This window comes from Felis catus, chromosome A3 (assembly GCF_018350175.1).
Source record: "Felis catus isolate Fca126 chromosome A3, F.catus_Fca126_mat1.0, whole genome shotgun sequence".
NCBI lineage: Eukaryota > Metazoa > Chordata > Mammalia > Carnivora > Felidae > Felis > Felis catus.
The window spans coordinates 68,035,661-68,056,420 of record NC_058370.1 but is presented as its reverse complement, the minus strand read 5'-3'; the positions used below and the strand labels follow the sequence as shown (position 1 = coordinate 68,056,420).

The 20,760-nt window shown below is 40.5% G+C and overlaps 1 long non-coding RNA gene across 2 annotated transcripts in view; it reads right to left on the bottom strand.

The window, feature by feature from the left end:
- LOC109498165 overlaps positions 1–20,760 on the bottom strand; it is a 70,422-nt gene that overhangs the window by 32,320 nt on the left and 17,342 nt on the right. For both annotated transcript variants that reach the window (XR_006595552.1, XR_002154816.3), the window contains exon 3: positions 3,514–3,605. This is a non-coding gene — a long non-coding RNA (uncharacterized LOC109498165). The remainder of the gene's footprint in view (positions 1–3,513; positions 3,606–20,760) is intronic.

Here is a 20,760-nt window from a genome sequence, read left to right as displayed (position 1 = left end):
CTGACCGATTGGAAGGGTGGGTCCTAGGTCCTAACAGAATCCAAGTTGGGTAAAGTGACCAGATCACTGTAACCATTCCTACTGTTGGGAAAACAATCCAAAAAAATAATCTTGCTTGCTGTTAGTCAAGGTCCTAGCATGAAACAATTCTACCCAGATGTTTAAAATGAGGAGAACTTAATGAAAGGACTGCCCTCAGAGGAATGAGCAGAGTTAGAGAACCAAAGGGATGTCAAGCTCCCAGGAATGAATAACAGGAGGAAGCCATTCTTACCCCGAATCCTGAAGGGACAAAGGGAGAGGTAAGACTTACTGTAGCCTGATGAAGGATAGCCACCAGCAACAGCTGTGGTCACCAGGGACACAGCCATGCCCAGACCTTTGGTACCCAGCAGAGAGAGAGCTGGTAAAAGGTCAGGTTCCTGGGGCAGAGAATATAGCAGGGAAGGGAGTGCATGGTCTGAACTAGGGGTGGGGACAAGGGGAGAATAATCCAAGTGAAGATAAATATGTAGGTTTACTGGGATAATTATACACACTGTAAAAGAATTCCTCATTTTTCAAAAAGGACTTCTTGGGGCACCTGGGAGCTCAGTCGGTTAAGCCTCTGACTCTTGATCTCAGCTCAGGTCTTGATCTCAGGGGAGTGAATTCAAGCCCTGAGTTGGGCTCCATGCCACACATGGAACCTACTTAAGAAAAAAAAGGGGGGGATTTATTTAAAACGTCTTTCCTAAGAACAGTAACTGTGGCTTAAGTTTTCACTGCTAGGTTCTTTACAGAGGTATTAGTAGGAGTCTCAGTTCAGGTCAAGGGTGCAAGAAATACTATACCTTTTTATTTTCTGTGAACTAATTTAAACTTTTATTTTGGATGGCAGGATGGCAGGAAACTTCACCTCAGTTGTCTTTTGGGCTTTGCCAACCCAAGAGACCACAGTACTAGGTGCCAAGGTATTAGGGCCTTCTGGCCTAGGTACCTGTACACACAGGCTCCCTCAGGAACATCCACTGTCCTAGTTAATGTAGCCTTACAGAACCATCAGTGCTTCACTCCATCTTCAGAGGCACCATGGATAGGCCTGGACCCCTCTGCCAAAACAGGGGAACCCAACTACAGCCTCCCATACCTGTAGCCATTATTCTCAAGGGCTTTGTCAGGAAGTAGAATGTGGGTCTCTACAAAACCTCTCAATAAATTTGGAAAATCTCCTTTTAGTCAGAGGAAAGCCTCCCTTCCTCTTGCTTTCTCCAACCTCTTTGTTTTTTCCACCATTCCTCTTCTCTCTTCTACCTTCTCTCTAACCTCTATGTTCTCTGATGGGCTTCGGTTTTTAAAAACAAAATTTGGAGAGTCCCTGCAGGCTACTTCTTCTTCCCTTCTCACCACCTAGCTCCTCTAGGACACTGCACTGTGCTTCAGTGGGTTAGAGACAGAAGGTAGAAATCTATACAGGAAAAGACATAAATTAATACCTCACAATGTGATCCAGCTACACATAGATTTCTCCAAACTTGAAGACAACATATGCCCCGTTTTTACTAATGAGGCTCAGAGCAATTATTTGCCCAAGGCTACACAGCAGACAAGGATGCGCTAAATCCTCATCCACCTCCAAAGCCTACCTCCTAACCAGTCCAGAGATGGCAAACAGATTTTACTTCTAGACCCACTCCTCTTGGCTAATATGACAACCTAGAAGCTGTGTTGAGAAGGATTGGGATTCCATAACTAGCTCATTGGGAAACAGTGCCATTATTGATTGTCAAAGACAATCTGTGAGTACAGCAGGTATATGTATTTTGTATCCATTTACTAGAAATCAAGCCATTTCTTATATACAATAAAATGAAATTTAAAATTGCTTTGAAATTTTTTTTAAAAAATCACTTTATACAAAATTAAAGGGGCACATCTATCCTGTGCAATGTATTACCAGGGCCAGGAAGAGAGCCCATCAGGAGGATCTCCTAAAAATCAAGAATCAATACTTCTTTTAATATTTAATCGCATCCTTCTTTTATTTAAAAGGTAGAAGAAGGCTGCCATTACTCCCGCCTGATATAATTTCCACTAGGATAACGGTAGAAATTAACTTTTAGAGCCTGTTATCTCTCTTCCTTCTTACTTCCCCTCCTCATCTCCAACCAATCACCTACCCCAAGGAAAGCAAATCAGCAAAGCATGGATTATTTCATTACATTTTTTCTTTCATTCTCCTTTCCACAACTCTTTAATGTTCCTCCTTTGAGCACTGTGGGTGTGTTGCTTTTCCTTGATTTATGTGGAACTGGGATCTTTGTCAGTTTAATTAAGAAAAAATTACACTGCTGTATAGGCTTGTCAACTTAATTTTCAGGATTCATCTTGTTTTACATTGTAAACCTTGGGGACAATTTGTCCTGTCTTTAATCAACACTTGAAGGTTTGTTTTCTTTTTTTTTCTTTCTAAAAAATTTTTTGTTTGTTTGTTTGTTTTCAAGCCCAATATGGCAAAAATGTTTCACATTTTCCCTTGTTTCATAACCTGTACTATCATGTTTACAATCACTTTGCTTTGAAGAAAAAGATAAAGTGTTTGTGTTTTTATTAGAGGAAGCAGATTAAGCATAATATAGTTGAGTTCAAAGAGTACTAAACAAAGAGTCATATGATCTGGTTCCAGCATAGTCTCCCCCAATTTTCCGGATTGGGTTAGATATTCACATGTCTTCTTTTTTCTGTAAAATGAGTGTAACTTCACAGGTAAGTATGAAGCCCATGCTCACTTTGGAATTTATGGATCCTGTATTAATGCTCTTTGGTTGCAAGCAAAATTACTCTGGCTAGTGTATATAAAAAATTGAATGGAGCCTGAGATCACTTACAAAATTGCAGAAAGAAGTGAACTGTCAGGCCTAGGGAAGACACAAACCAAAGAAGTGCTGGAAATCTCAACGACAGAATTTGCAGATCTTCACTCAAGGGCATTACCATGCATGAGGTGATTGCACTCTGACAGCCTTCCACCCTCCTGTACCTTGGCTCAAATTTAGAAGCTCCAAGAGACAGAATTCAATCGGCCCAATTTATTCCTGGAGTGAGGGTGTGGGATACTGTTTGGAAGACCAGCCTGGAACAGTGTCAGGGACACAACAGTTATTACCATAAGAGGGATGAGAAGGAGGTCAGGAAAGCATAATATGCAGGTAAAAATAAACTGCTACCTTGGTCCACTGCTTGGTAGTTCCCCAGGACACAAACACATACATATGCACACACACTATTCTCTAGGTCCAGAACTCCCGGAAAAATCCATCATGACCATATCTCTGTGGTCTGCACTAAGAGATTAAGTGATAAACAATCCCAAATAACCTGAGAGGAAGATAGAACATTAAAGAAAAACTTTTTAAATAGATTTTACAGTAAGTAAGAAGATGCACGGAAAGGCATCCCCCAGCTGGCCATAAAACTACAGCTGGTGTTTATGGCTCACCGCCACCTGTAATACCCACATCATGTTCCTCTGACCTTTGACAAGAAGCTCTGACAGAACCAGCTGAGGTTGTGCTATCACAGGAGGAGTGAGTCTTCTAGGGGATCTGAGCCTTCAATGGTCTTTCCTGTAGAGGAATACAACAATTACACATTAACATAGACCACTTGTCATGCCATAGTAAGGCTTCCTTAGAGTAAAATCATTTTCTTTATGCAGTAGCCACCTGACTTCTCTTTGATAATCAAGGTGAGTCACTCCAGTCAATTCTATCCCCACCTTTTCCTGTCCCCAAATAGTGTGAGGAGCCTAACATGCTCTGGTGGCAGTCTCAACTTCCAATTCTGTGAACCCATTCCTGCCCCTGGTGAATCTTGTATTTGGTTACCAAGACCTGTAAACCAGCAGAAGCCAGACTCCCAGAAATAGAGACCAAAATTCAGAAAGCACTATATAAAATCATTAAATCCTTCTCCCTCACTGGGTGAACAATAATGAAGGATGAGAATTAGGCAGATAAGAGTAACAAAACCTCGAATAACAATGGCTTAAGCAAGACAAGAGTACACTTTCCTCAGGTAAAGGCCCAGGTGGGTGGCCCAAGATTATTAAAGCATTCCATAGCTACTCTGATGGATATCATCATCCTCTATCATGTCTAATAGGCTCCTGATGGTCTAGTAGATTGATCTGGTCCAAGCCAAGTCAATATATCTCAATTCTGGGGCACCTGGGTGGCGCAGTCGGTTAAGCGTCCGACTTCAGCCAGGTCACGATCTCGCGGTCCGTGAGTTCGAGCCCCGCGTCAGGCTCTGGGGTGATGGCTCAGAGCCTGGAGCCTGTTTCCGATTCTGTGTCTCCCTCTCTCTCTGCCCCTCCCCCGTTCATGCTCTGTCTCTCTCTGTCCCAAAAATAAAAAATAAAACGTTGAAAAAATATATATATCTCAATTCTAACCAGTAAACAAGAGAAAGAAGAAGAGAAAATCCCCTCCTGGAAGTTACACTAATTACTCATGTCACATTTGCTACATTTTACTCACATGATCCCACTGAGCTACAAGGGAGCTAGAAAATGAAATCTTTATTCTGAAGAGCCATGGGCTTTGCAAAAAATCAGGAGTGCTATTTCTCTAGAAGAAAGGAAGAAAAGATATTAGAGGATAACCAATGGTCTCTGCCATAGAAAATGAATGGGAATTACCAATTTTCTCCCCTAGGAAAAGGGTGGCAGTGTATGTTCTAGAGCAGTGTGGAGATCCTCATTCTCCAAATGCCCAATATCCTCTTGGGGATCCTCATCTTAGCTATCTAGATACTATGTCTTCCCAAACAATGTTCTAACTTGCCAGAGCCCTGGAAAAGACATAAATCCACCAATACGGTAATCCAACAACCGTAAAATCTTTGTGTTTCATTTTCAACATTCCCATCCCTGTTGAGTTAACAAACAACAAAGATTCTTTCATCATAATTGCCTAAAAGCTACAGATTTAATTTCCTGTTTCGTGGTAAGAATTGTGAGATAGGAGCTTGTCAGAAGAGTTATCAGAAGAAACCACCTTGGATGCAGACTGACATTCACCATTCCCTTGGATGAGTCCATGACAGCAGCTCTCTTACCCATTCCCCCAGAGCTTCATCCTCAAAGAGCATGCAGTCCCAAGAGAACAGTGTTGGTAATCTGAGTAGTTCTTTTATCATTTAATAGCATGAGTTATAGTTACCATCCTAAAGTAAAGAGGAGGAAGAAGTCGAATTCCCTTTTGCTCCACCTTGACCCAATAACCAAGTCCAAGTGGCCCATATGTCTTTTGCTTGCAACCCTCTTGCTGGTAGTAATTTTGACATCAGTTTAAGTGTTATAAAGGAGTATTGGTTGGGAGATAATATCCTTTAAGGCTCATGCCATCAACCTCCATATCTCTCTATCCTCTTTATACCACCATTTTCTGACCTCCAAATCATCTCCTCATTCACTGAAGATTTAGACAACTGCAGGCCTCCTGAAATGGATGCAAAATTGTGTGTGTGTGTGTGTTAATTATATTTTTTTCCTTAAGAGAGGGTCTATACTTTTTTATGTTATTTTCTTTTTTTTTTTTTAATTTTTTTTTTCAACGTTTATTTATTTTTGGGACAGAGATAGACAGAGCATGAACGGGGGAGGGGCAGAGAGAGAGGGAGACACAGAATCGGAAACAGGCTCCAGGCTCTGAGTCATCAGCCCAGAGCCCGACGCGGGGCTCGAACTCACGGACCGCGAGATCGTGACCTGGCTGAAGTCGGACGCTTAACCAACTGCGCCACCCAGGCACCCCTTTTATGTTATTTTCAAGGGACCCCATAACCTCCCCCAAAGATAGTTAAGAATAACTTTTTCAGATATTAAAATTGCCCCTAGTGTTTGTCACATGTGGAATCATACTCCAGGGTCTTACTCTCAGTTCACAGCCTCCCATCTTTCCATCTACTTTCCTTAGTTACTCCTCTGATGGTTGAGTCTATCACCTCTTTAAATTTTCACTTTAATCCCTTTCACCTTAAATTCCATGATCCATTCTTTCAACAACTTTTCATTCATTTGTCAATTCTTTCAATCAGTGTTTACTGAGCAAGTACTATTTGTTGGGCACACAAAGGTAAACAACACAGATAGTTCCTGCCCTAATAGAGAATACTTTCTGATGAGAGAAAGGAAAAGAAAAAAAGCAAAGAAATAAGTAACTCCAAATTTTTGATTAGTGGAATGAAAGCAAACAAGAGCTAAGCAAAAGAAAATCAGGAGAACCTACTTTAAATAGTGTGGTAGACAAAATTATCGTTCCCCCAAAATGTCTACATCTTAATCTCTGGACCCTATGAATGTGTTAAGTTACATCTCTAAAGGGAATTAAGATTACAGATGGAATTAATATTGCTAATCAGCTGACCTTAAAATGTGGAGATTATCCTAACATAATTACAAGAGTCTTTAAAGGTGGAAGAGAGAATTAGGATAACCAAAGAATGGCAGCATGAGAAGGACTTGACCCACTGCTTCTGGTCTTAAAGATGGAGGAAGGGGTCATGAGCCAAGGAAACTTAGGTGGCCTATAGAAGTTGAAGAAGGAAAACAAATGCATTCTCCAGAAGAAACTCAGCCCTGCCAAACCCTGACCTTGAGGACTGTAAGATAATAAATCTGCATTGTTTAAACTTCTAATTTTGTGGTGATTTGTTATGGCACCAATAGAAAAGTAATATAGATGGAGTGGACAGAAAAAGTCTTTCTAAGGAAATGGCATTTAAAGTAGAACCAAAAAATGTGTAAATGCCATGAGATGGAGAAAAAGTGTACCAGGAAGAGGGAAGGATATGTGAAAAAGCCTTGAAGTTGGAAAGAGCTCAGTGTGTTTGCCAACCCGAAAGTAGAACTATGTTGCTAAAGTTCAAAGACTGAGGGGGAAAGTTCCATACACTAAGTCTTAGAAAATCAGGGCAAGATCCTAAAGCTGGATCATATAGGACAGAGTGATTTTTCTAAAACACATATCAGATCATGTCACTCCTCTGTCTAAAAAATCTCCTGGAACACCCAGGTGGCTCAGTCAGTTAAGTGTCTGACTTCAGCTCAGGTCATTATCTCACAGCTTATGAGTTCAAGTCCTGCATTGGGCTCTGTGCTGACAGCTCAGAGCCTGGAGCCTGCTTCAGATTGTGTGTTTCCCTGTCTCTCTGCCCCTCCTCTCCCTCACACTCTGTCTCTCTCTCTCTATCAAAAATAAGTAAACATTAAAAAAAATTTTAATAAAATGATGAAAAAATTGAAAGTCTCCCAGGGGTTCCCAGAGTACTTCAGGTTGATCCAAATTTCTCAACACATTTACCACCATCTGAATTCCTGACCTGGCTTCTGTACCACCACATTTCTTGTGTTCCAGTCACTTTTCAGTTTTAAGTATTTCGTTTTCTTTCCCAGCTTGTTCACTGCTCTATCTACCTGAAATACTCCTTCTCCACCTCATAGACTGCTCCCTCCCTTAGGTCCCACCTTTGATGTCTTTTCCAGTAGGTCTGGTTCTGCCACCCCTCCAATGGGCTTCCTTAGCATCCAGTCCTTATTCCCATCCAAGCATATCATGGTGCTTGGAACCACTGATATCACCTTGAATAAGTACCATCTGATAAATGAATCACCTTTATTCTTTATTTCCCACTGCTCCTGAGAAGTTTATCATAGGAAGTTTTTCCCCTTCCACACTGAAAACCCATAATGATGGGCCCTCTGATTTTTTTCATCACTCTTAGAAAACAAGATGTAACTTGATCACTTGAAGTGGTAAAATAAAATCTTAATTGATAAAGTGGAATTTACACTCTAATATATTAATCCATGACTATCTTCATCCATAGTTAAGATTCCCTTCCATTTCTTCACCTGTTAGAAACCTATGGTAGGCAGGCCTCCTGCCTTAGAGAAAGGGCATATGGTTGGCTTCATCACCCTTTCCTTCTCTGCATAGGAACATCAAGGAGAGAGAATGGGAATGGATTCAGAAGGTTCTTACTTGACTAGTACAGTCTTATTGATGTTTTGCTCTTGCTGAGATAATGTTTAAATCTGATTCTATGTGGCTTCGGGGTTCTTTGGAGGTTCCCCAGCTGGGATTTCCTGACTTGCAACTTCAAAGATGGGGACAGTGTCACCAGTTCTTCTGCCACTTCTGCCACACATTGGCTGATCTAGGCTGATCAAGTAGTGAGCTAGGAAGACCAATGGACTCAGAGTCAGGACACCCAACTTTCGTCCCACTCCTGACTACCTCTCAGGACGTGGGCAAATCAGTTCACCTCTCCCTGAGCCTTGGTTTTCACATCTGTAAGGTGAGGGATTGGACTAGAGGATCATCAGGCCCCACTTCTCTTGTTCTGTGGGTCTATGACCCTATGTATCACACCTGCAAATGGAGCAGAGTCATACTTCAAAAGGCATTGTGCCATGGCTGAGGTGAGGGGGAACATTCTGATCACACACTGAGAACTACTTCTTCAGAAGCATCTTTTTTCAAAACTGAAGAACAGGAGTCCTCTAAGAGGAAGCACATATGGAGACTGAGATCAGAAAATCTAAAATATATCTAGAATCCCACCCTTTCTCACTATCTTTGTCACTATCACCTTATCCCCTTCTCTCTCATCTGGATTATTGCACCAGATTCCTAACTGGCCTCCCTCTATGCAGCCTCTTTAAAAATTTCAAGCTGTTGGATTACTATTGCATTACTCCAAAGGCTATTTATTTCAATTCAATCCAAAAAGTAATTACAGAGCACACCATTCTTATTTCTCCCACCATTCAACTTGAGGTACTCACCTACCCCCCCCCCCATTTCTATCTCTGTGTACCCCATTCCTTCAACTCACCACCCAAACTTTTCTATTCACTCCATGAAATCATTCCTGGCAAAAGTTATCTTCCCCTGCTCTCAAACCCTACTATTCATCATCCACTTATATGCTCCTATGTTAGAGGCTAGTTATTTGTGTACATCTTCCTTCTCCACTAAATTGTAAGTTCCCTGAGGGAAGAGATCATAGATTATACTATTTGCATTTGCTCCATGCTAGGTGCTTAATTATTTATTGAATGAATGAATGACTAATGACTGTGGAGAATTGTTAAAATCGTTAAAAGGCAGGAGCAAGGCAGCCCAATTGGACACAGCAGTGAGCCTGGCTTCAGCTTGGCAAGTGCATTGTTTTCTGATTGTTTTTCTCAGAGTCCACTGTGGGTTGCACTGAACAATCTGTAGGAAGAACTGTAGGTGTGAATCTTCAGCCAAGATAATGATTGCACCGGGGTATGATTCAATTCAGTCTTGCTCAGGGGCAGTATTAGGAAGTGAGTTAAATGAGAGATCACATTCTGTCAAATCCTGAGAAAATGGCTGGGCGCCTGCCAAATGAGAAATTGCAGCTGGACAGTAATTTTTTTTTCTCTTTTCTCTCTTTTAAATGGGAAGCTGTGTGCTCTGAAACAAAACAGAGCATGGAGATGAGAAGTTATTTGAAGAATTCAATCAACGTGGACAATTGTTCTGCTAAATTCATATAAAATAAGACTTTTCTCCCTTAGTAGCACAAAATTATGAGCTAGTTATATGAATCCATGTTTCAGCCTCCTTTTCTCTTTGGCCTATCTGAATCAATGACTGTAAGCCAGGCTGCAGCCAGTTAGCTTAGTTGGACAGAGCCTAGAGTATATATCATGTCGGCCATGAACCTGATGCTCCTGGGGGCCCATTAGCCACACTTATTCACGTGTCCTGATCATGCCCCTAACCACAGATGTACAGCATGCCATGAGCACAAACTGATCCAAGAAAGGTAAAAGATTGGCACAAACCCATCCTCCCTATTAAAAAGCAGCTCAGATTCAAATGGTGCATCCTACCAGCATCGGCAGCAATGCCTTAACAGCACTAGGCATACTAACTTGCTCACAGTAGGACTGTCATAAGTATCCATCTGATCATGTGTCCACCATGATAACTCTCAAAAAATAACAGCTGTCAGCTATTGGGCTTCTCCTCTGAATAATTCACAGGGCTACACATTTCATATACCTTGTCTACACATCAATCCTGAGAAGTAAAAATTAACCAATTGTGCTGTTGGGAAAACTGAGACTCTGAGAGGTCCAGCACCTAGTACAAGGTTACATGGCCAGTGTATGGTGAAGCTAAGATTCCAACCGAGGTCCAACTCTGAAGCCATGCATCCTTCCACTTGAGTATGCTGCCCACTCCTTTTGCCAAATCCATCCATCCCATTCTTGGGTCAAAGGCAATAATGGACACTCTGAAGACTGTGCTTTTTCATATATGTTATCTCATTTATTCCTCCTCAGAGACTGGTGAGGTAAACAAAGCCCACTTCACTTCACTTTCTCTAAATCCTGAGAATTCTCATTATTAGATCACATGGAAACTGAGGCATTAGAGTAAAAATTATTTTCATCTTCACAGTGAAAGTCACATGTCCCTATTTGAAAACCTGCCATGACTTTCCATGACTATCCAACCACATTACTGCATCACATAAGGCTCTTCTGGGCTGGTATCCCCCCCCCCCCCCGCCATCATCAGTTTCCTCTCAGCTCCTTCCTGCCTCTCTGCTCTTGCACTATCATCTGCAGCCAAAGCAAATTGTTCTCCTTTCTCTGAAGATGTCATGATGTCACACACACAGTAGCCCTGACCCATGCTAGTCCCTCTTTCTGGAAAATCTCTCACACTTGCAGACTCAGCTGTTCCCCAACTCCCTCAGGCAGAGTTGGCTATTACCTGTCAGTCTTGCCATCACCTCCAAATGAGACGGTCCACATGCAGCATGCTGAGTGGGTGTCCACCTCTATGCATGAGACTTCCCCACTAGTGATAGTAGTGACTATCTCCTCAGCTGACAGGCAGTGAGAGCCGAAGCCCTCACAAAGGACCACACAGTGCTACATACTCTGGATGTGTTACAGAGCTGAATTTATGGACCTCTACTCTCTCTTCCCCTCTCATCCCCCCCCCCCCCCCCCGGTCCTTCCTGCTTTTCTCCAACATTCCAGGCAAGCTCTTGCCTCATAGCCTTTGTCCTGGCTCTTTCTTTTGTCTAGAGTCTCCCTCCCAAGCAATTCACTGGTGAGCAAGGCCTTCTCTGAACTCCCTATTAAATTGCTATCCCTACTCTTACCCCAATACCTTTTATTCTCCTTCAGTATGCTTTCTTTAAAGAGGTTCTCAACATCTGATAGCCCATATGTTTTTTTAATTTTTCTTTCTCATGAAGGAATGAGTGGATCTTCATAGCCCTAGCTCTTCCCACCTACAACCCGGTTCCTAGCACAATGTGCTTGGCCATGGTGTTATCTGGTCCCCTCCACTGCCTAGAAAATTCTAAAAGGTTAGCCAAGCCCATTTCATTTCTAGGGCCAAGACAAAGCCAGAAAACCAAAAGCAAATCACAATCCAGGAAGAACTGTGGGTCAGGGCAGGCTAATTATGTCTAGGCAGTCTCTCAAAGCAAGTAAGTCCTAGAACAATCACTATCTGGAACAAAGGTGCAGGCCCAAGGGAACAGAGAGCCAGGGAAAATGAAAGAAAGCCAGGACAACAAGTCAAAGCAGGCCAGGGAGAGGGCAGTGTGAGAAAATCACAGAAATGGTAGGCTTTGATATGTGTCTGGTGATGAATTGTACAGGTAGAACAGAGTGAGAAAGCTAATGTTTGCTGGACAAATGAATAATCAATGGAAAAACTAGGTGACAGTCCCAAGTACTTCGTGGCTGGTGCCTTTCTGGATCCTCCATTGAACAGCCTTCCCGTGTAGGAGTTGTGATTTGCATCCCAAGAGATACAGGTGCTATGGCAGCGCCACCTCCTATTACCATGAGCCAACAGAGACTGCCACGAGTGCTCAAAGCAAACTATTCATCTTTTTTCCTGGGAAGTAAGGCCAACATCCCCAACAGATTCTGTTGGCAGAACTGTTCCATTTGATAAACAAAGTACAGGCTTTGAGTTCATGTTCTGCAGTTCTGTCCCCAGCATGAGGCCAGGTCTCCTGTGTGGTTCCACTAAGCAAGTACAAAGCAGAGCCTAAGACATCTGTTATTCCACCTGGAAAGAGCAAGCAAGCACACTGGGCAGTGCTGGGGTTGTCAGCCAAGCAGAGAACACTAGACATTGGAGAAAACATTTCAAATTGGCATCGTCTACTTTAAAGAGTTACAATCTCAGGTGTATTTTCACCCTAGAAGTCAGGAAAAGGTTCGATAAGCACACATAAGTGCAGCAGGATGCTCTCTACCTCCACATGTTCTATTGGAAAGATGGGCAAGGAGGAAAGGGACCAGGGCCAAGAAGTGGCCATTTGTTCCTTTCAAGTCTTTTCATGCCATTCCTTTCATTATACAATGAGTGATTATTTTCGTAGAGTGGAACCAGGACTAGGCTGGAGTGCCAGGGCCTTAAATATTGTTTATTAAAAATAACAGATAATTTTTATGGGATTAATACTATATGAACTCAATACAGACTCTTATATCACATCAACATAGACATCAATGAGTACACAGATACAGATACAGTTATAAGTATAGATATAGATATATAGTGCAACGTGGAACATAGTCCCTTATCCACCTCCCTATTTCCAAACACATTCTTCTTTCCAAAGGTAATGACTGATGACAATTAAGGGTTTCCTTCAGGTTATTTATTTACGCATTTATAATCATATATAAACATATACACATTTGGTTTTTTGCACTGATGGGATGATTAGACAGATTTTTCATGCATTTTGTCACTTAACAAAATGCCTCAGTGATCTGCCCATTTGGATAAGATATCTTATCCTTGAAGATATTTTTAACTTTTAATTTTTAATTGCCACATGGTATCCCACAGTGTAGATGCACCATATTCCATTTAATCTCATTTTTAAGAAATCTGTGTGTAATGTCAATTTGTCAGTAGCATAAAATAATATGTCATTAAACACCCTGCTATCTACATCTTTATAGTCATGAACAGGATTTCTTTCAAATTACTAGAATTCCAATTCTGGGTCAACCATGAACACAATTTAAATTTTGAATAATATTAAGAAATCAACCCTCTAAAAGTCTTTACCATAGCCCATTCCAACCCAGATTACAAGGTTTAGTTCTTCTCATCTTCACCCACAATGAATATCATAATTTTTTTAAATTTTTATCTGATAAATGAGAAACAACATTGTATTTCATTTTTGTTCCCACAATTACTAGTAAGACTGCATATCTTTTCATAGGTTTACTGTCCATCTGGATATCTTTTCTGTGAATTGTCTGCTTCTATTTTTGCCAATTTTTTGGTTAGATTGTCTGTTTTGAGTAATTTGAAAGAGCAGGAATGCTCTCTTCTACCTTCTTCCTTGTATACATTAGAAATTTGTTTTCACAATGATTTGATTCTTCTTGATAAGCCCGTTTCATCTGCCAAACATAACGATAAGCTTCTCGTGAGTGAATATATTGTTGCTGCTGTTATTTCTATTTTTATTATTGCTAATATTGTTTATTGGCCACCTACTATGCATATATCATATATGGGCCCATGTCCCCTGGCACAGATTCAAGCAGGGCTCACAGAGTGAACAGAGCTCTGGACTCTCAGACAGGAAAACCTGAACTCAAGCTTCATTTCTGCCCATCAAGAATCTGGAGATTTGGTCAAGCCTCAAAATCTCTCTAATGTCAGTGTCCTCACTTAATGCTCTCAACCAACTCCCAGAGTTGGATTTTGAGGTATCTACACAAATTCAAGTTTCTATAACCATAGGTCCAATTGCCTAAAAGAGCACCCTGCACAAATTTGCCTCCTATCAGTGTCGATCATACCTGCCTTGAGCCTCAAATTCTGTGTTTTATCACCACAGCTAGACTCTACATAACTACTTGCAAATTACTCTTATGACCCCTAATAAATTTGAGAGAAACTTGAGAGCAGTAACTTTCAAACCAGATAGCATCATCACAAGAAGAGTTTTTTTTTTTCATGGTTTTTGTTCATGGACATGAAACTCCACTTCAACTGTTGTTTCAGGTACAATATATATACCTTTTATAAATCTATAAAATAATTAACATTCTTTCAAATATGAAGGAATCAATGATTCTCAAAATATACAATTTAGATACACAAATAATAAATGCCTATAACTTAACAAATCAGATTTTCCTAAACATTCAAATATTGAATACACACTTTTTTTGCTCAAACTCTCCTCGACATTGAATTACAATCACAAATCTAAAATGTCATATTCTCATAAATGTTTTAAACATTTGAGAAGTGGGCAAAACCCTGACAAAATAGCACCAGTGTTACAGAACTTGTTATTAAACTTAAACTACTTTTAGTGCTAATACATTAATTTAAATTCTATATCTTCTTAGCCTTGCAGTAAGTAATGATACCAAATCTATTCTCTCTCTCTCAAAAAAAAAATCTCAGACTAGTCAGTTACATTTGCAAGTCCTGCATTATTGATATTTTGGGTACTTGTGTGTTAGGATGGGGGGGGGGGTGGTTGATGTGCTTGTGCTTTGTTTGCTTTCTGTTTCCTGTCTGACATGGAATCTGGTTAAGCTATTTTAGGAATTCACCTTCCTTTATTATGTCACTAAAACTCTAAGATCACACTTTTCACACAGGTTTTGGTATCTCCCCTTGAAATAATGTATTGAGATATTTGAGTTTCACTTGGTCAGCATGAACCTTTGTCCTCTCATTACACTATAGTGACCTGGCTGGTTAGCATTATTAGAAAAGCTTATATTCCTAATTACTATTTTATTATGATTAGTAAGGCCATCTAAGGGTTCTGTTTCTTAGGAGATGAAAGATTGGGTCTGTGCAATTACCTCTCCTCCTTAGGACATCTGGACATTGAAAATCTTGCTTACACACTGTTAACTCCTCTCTCAACTTAGTTACCGTGTGTTACCATTGTGCCAATTAAATCTTGGACCTCTATGCCATTTTTGTATGAGACAGTGAATATTGTCCAATTATTCCTGTTTTTAGTAGTTTCTACTATTTTTCTCTGGACTTTGAAAATGAATTTTTTTTTATTTTTAATGTTTATTTATTTTCTGAGAGAGACAGAGTGTCAGCAGAGGAAAGACAGAGAGAGAGAGGGAGACACACAATCTGAAGCCTGCTCCAGGCTCCCAGCTATCAGCACAGAGCCCAACACAGGGCTCGAACTCATTAACTATGAGATCATGATATGAACTGAAGTCGGACATTTAACCAACTGAGCCATCCAGGTGCCCCTGAAAATGCATTTTTAAAAACACTTCTAAGATGCTATAAGAACAGATATATACTTAATATAAGAAACAAACAAACAAACAAAAACAGCATATAGTAACATGCCCCTGATTTCTTAATGTTCAAATTGTTACAATGTGGTTCTATAACCTGGTTTCTTTGTCTTTTCCCTGCCACCTGACATCTTTGAAAGTACTTTTTTTTCCCAGCAACCATCGAATATTCTCAAGTTTTCCTATACTGAGAAATGTAATCACTTCCCCTATAGGAAGCTTGGGCTCCTGCTAAGGGCCAATACTTAGAAAGCCAAGAGTATACAAAAGGGCTGCTTCTGCTGCTGGGCCACTTTGGGAAATAACAGAACTGGAAAAAATATTTCTTTGTGAGGGGGGTCATGAGTTCAAAATGATTTTTGTAACTTAACACATTATGCTGACATACCCTACTTTTCTTAGCAATGACTTTCTACTACCTTGACAATAAATGCCCATTCAAGGCATAGTAAAATTTTTATCAAACAAATGCTTTGATCCATGTTGAATTGAAAGATATTTTGCATGGGCATGTAGCTTCCCATCATCCTGTTACCTCTGATGTAAGGCTGGTGACTAGCCTGAGCTTCCTTCATTACATGCATCCCCACCCCAGCTTCATACCAACTATTCCTCACAGTTCACAAACAAAAGAGAATCACCTGACCAAATAACTAATATTCTTCTCAAATGTAGTAAAAGCATCAGAAGTAGTTCTAATCCTTGAGTGAGCCAAATAAGCTTCAAAGCAGGCCAAGTCAGAAGAATGAGAGTTGTGGGCAGAAATGGACCCTAGATAACAAGGCAAGAAATTACTGTGTGGACAAGTGGTAAGAATATTCTCCTCTGTAAAGGAAATATAACTCTGTATATTCGTTTTTAATTCATGAATTTACCGATACTCTAACTCATCCTTACTGAGTTTGAAGTAGCATACAAAATATAAGACAACTTGGTAAAGAAAGTAGATAAATGGGAATGCAAGCTGGTGCAGCCACTCTGGAAAACAGTATGGAGGTTCCTCAAAAAACTAAAAACAGAACTACCCTATGACCCAGCAATTGCACTACTAGGTATTTATCCAAGGGATACAGGTGTGCTGTTTCGAAGGGACACATGCATCCCAATGTTTATAGCAGCACTATTGACAATAGCCGAAGTATGGAGAGAGCCCAAATGTCCATCAATGGATGAATGGATAAAGAAGATGTGGTATATATATACAATGGAGTATTGCTCGGCAATCAAAAAGAATGAAATCTTGCCATTTGCAACTGCGTGGATGGAACTAGAGGGTATTATGCTAAGTGAAATTAGTCAGTCAGAGAAAGACAAATACCATATGACTTCACTCATATGAGGACTTTAAGAGACAAAACAGATGAACATAAGAGAAGGGAAACAAAAATAATATAAAAACAGGGAGGAAGACAAAACAGAAGAGATTCATAAATATGGGGAACAAACTTAGGGTTACTGGAAGGGGTGTGGGAGGGGGGATGGGCTAAATGGGTAAGAGGCACTAAGGAATCTACTCCTGAAATCATTGTTGCACTATATGCTAACTAATTTGGATGTAAATTTAAAAAAATTAAATTAAAAAATTTTTAAAAAGAAAAGAAAGTAGATAAAGATCAGAGCAAAGAAGAAAACAAGGGTAGAATAGTATTTGAAACTATAAGCAAATTAAATATACCCAAAAAAGGTATGTCAGAATGTCATATACAAAGATTACACATCCCAACTTCACTTCTAAGTGTCATGGCAGCCAAACCTAAAAGGGAAACATTATCAATTACAAAAACTACAATGAACATAAAATTCTTCAAAGTCATTTTGTTTAAGAGAAAGATAGATTTACTTAGTATTTATATCTGGAAAAAAAATTTCTCCTATGGGTCCTCACAAAGGGCAGTGATATAATATAGTTGACAACAGCTTCACTGATGCTCCTTCAAGAAGTACAACAGGCAGCTTTCACGCTTCCTCTTATGCATCATTGATTCTCCCCAAAGTCCAGTTCAGTAAAAGTAGTTTACAAGAGATCAAAACAATGTGTTCCAAGTACATGGTTCTTTGATGATCTGGCTTGATTTGGGGGATAAACTTTGGCCTGCTGGAGGAATTGACAGGCTTCCAACAATCCTCTTAGAGTTTTATGTCTTGGAATTGAGCTTTCACTAAGAACTGAATAACAGAGTCCGAGGTATTGTCTCTGGCAGGAACCTGGACTACTGTGTCATATACTACATCCCCTATACCCTTTAACAGTCTACCAAGGGGAAGAATTCTCTTCTTATGTCTTTTTCATAAGAGACATTCTCTTATGAAAACTAAAAAGCCTGAGAAGGACTATACCCTTTCCCTGCTGCCTCCATGCCAAAGGAGCATCAGTGGGGCACAACCAGGGTCCTTCCTCAGCAAGTGCAGAATGTCCTATTACACAAAGTAAATGGCTGATGCAATCTCAGTTTTCAGGTGGGCCATGTTTCACTGTAGTCAATAATTCTAGTTAACATTACATTCAGGGTAGATACTTGTTTTTGTGCCCTTGGGACCCTAAATATGGAGGAACAGCAAGGAAGATTGAGGCTAAACAGAAGTAGGAAGAAACTGTCTAGGAAGTAAACAGGTCAATTTAATATTGAAAATATGATTGAAAGGGAGGAAAAGGAATTATTTATTTGCCAATGAAAAGTATAGAACAGAAAACCATAACATAATTCAGCTCAGTATACATTGACTATGTTCCCCTTTGTCTCTGCAGCCTACACACACATTCTGATCTCCTCCAAGAGGAAGCTTAAGCACAGCAGGTGCTGCCCCTTGTTAGCAGGGGCCTGAAGCCAGATGGGGACCAGAAATGAAGCTTTGGAAAGCCTACCGGGCAGTAGTCTAAGCTGTATACCTTCGATAGGGCTTTAGCAATAAAGCTGGCATGTGATATTCATCTTTCTGACTCCTCAGAACTGGGTGAGAATAGAAGAGTATTATTTACTGGCCCCTAAAAAGCCGAATGTAGGATGAGGATAAGAAAGGTAAGGAGTGAAATGCTGGACTGCAAGTTCATTCCTAGTATGCTCTGACAGACAACAAGAAATGGTCATAGTAGCCGAAACCCTAGACCAGGAAGAGAGTGACTTAAGTTGACTAATGAGCCGCTGGCCATTCTGGCACAAGTTAGGAAGCAGGGACATATGTATATGGCATTTCCAATCCTTATTACAATCTTGGTAATGAGGGCAAGGTGTCTGGTGTCTTCATTCCTCAAACTGCAATTCAAGGCAACTGAGCTATAAGCTCTGTTACTGCTTAGCAATGTTCTTACTCACCAGAATCTTTTCTAACTGCTTTTAGCTTCTATTCTCAATTTTGGACAGGCAATTCTAGAGCCCTTCAGAAAACTCCATGCACTGATGGGTAGGGTCAAAGGAAGCAAAGTACAAAAGCTTCCTGGCATTTCTAACTATAAATAGGTTCAAGAGGCCTGTCTCATTAAGAGCCTTGCTGCTTTCTTTGAAGTACAAGCCACAGCTCAGTTAGCTGGAAAATAATGTAAGTCCCTCACCAGCACCAGGAACCTACACCCAACCCCATGCCCAAGCCTTCCTTCGGAAAAGTATTCTTGTGCATTTCCCTTTACTTATAGTGAATAGTTATCAATAAGTCAACAAGCCATTGAGGACTTGAATCCTACAAGTCTCTAGTCAGAAGGAACTTGGAGAACTAGATTAGTCTCTGCTTGCAAGCAAGAGACATTGATTTGGGGTAACTTAAATAAAAAGAGAATATTCTAGGACACTATGGGACTGCTCACAAGATTGAAGGGAAGACTAGAGAACAAAGCTTGGAACAGACAGGTATAAGGAGGCCCCAAAAGGTTTTGCTGCCAGTTGAGTGCTTCCCCCACAGCTTGAATGATGAATTTCAATGGTTCTTCTCCCCTAGCTTCATGCTACAAGACTCAAAGTCCTAGGAGAGAGAGAAACCAGTAGGTCAAGTCTACTGGTTTTGAGTCTCATCATGACTTTTGCTATGCCTGGACTATAAGAGGAAGGTCAGGGAACTGAGCCTGGAGGGTCTCTACTGGATGTCATAATGGGACAGCAAGTCTTGGGACTTACCTACACAACCGCATACAAAGACAAAAAGTAAATTCGCCAGAAGGAAATCAAACTTCTGATAGGGGCAATGCATGATGGGCAGAAACCATAAAAAATGTCCATCTCAAAAATGTTAAAACCAATTCCCTTCTTTTACAGTTAAGGAAGCTAAGATCTAGACAAGCTAAATAACTTTTAAAGCCTAAATAACTTCCAAAGAGCAAGTTTGAGGAAGAGATGGAACAGAAATTAAGACAAATTCTACTCACAGTATGGTCTATGAACCCACAGCACCTCTTCACCTGGGAAATGCAGGTTCTCAGGCACCATCCCAGACCTACTGAGTCAGAGTTAGCATTTTAACAAGTTCTCGGGCGGGGGCGGGGGTGGTGATTCACATGCACACTAAAGTTTGAGAAGTACTGCTCTACCTTTGTAGGTCTCGACCTTGGTGTCAGGAGTCAAGTCCAGGTATTCCTCACCTGAATTTGATCTGTGATGGCCTTCCTTCAATTCATAGAAAAAACTGACATAAGTGTTTCTTCATCATTTTCTAGCCTCTGGGGCCTATTCCTATGAGCTAGTTAGCACACCCAGACAGAGGGTGGTTTATGTGGTCACCAGAAGCTTAACAATAGGGTATACACTTAAGCCAGATTCCAACACAGTGATGGAAGGAATTCTTAAACTCAAGGCTTGATGAAGGCATTGTTGAGAATGAGTAGTCCCAACAGTGAAATAAGAACCAAAACCTATATATAATGATATGAATTACTCCATGGCAATTGAGTACAAGAAACATCAATTTTTAATGGTTCTATACCAAATTAAATCTTGATCAGATTCTCCTGCTGAGCAGAAAATCTAACTGCAGTTCTTTAGAAGCACCCCCTCCTTTCCTTGGTTGAATCAAAACTGAGAGGCTTATGGAGTTTTACAAAAATCAAGAAAGGGTCCTTATTCCTCAGTTGGCATGGTCACTGACTTTACCATCAGCCTTTCTACCCAGGGTCACCACTCTGGGAGGGTTGTAGGCATGCCTGCTGTCTACAGACACTCTCTCTGAGTGTCAGTAAGCCAGAAAAGTCATCTTCCCTCTCTCCTCCCCACTGAGGTCTGTGCTTCATTTTGTATTGGTGGAAGTGTGTTTATGATAGTACGATTTTATTGCATACATATAATATAGGCCTGGTTTCTGCCAGCAACCTGCTCCTTGTTTGCCTGCTGGGGTAAAATATGTCAACATTTTATGGTGTTCCATAAAGAGTATGATATAAGTAAAGAGCACCAGTT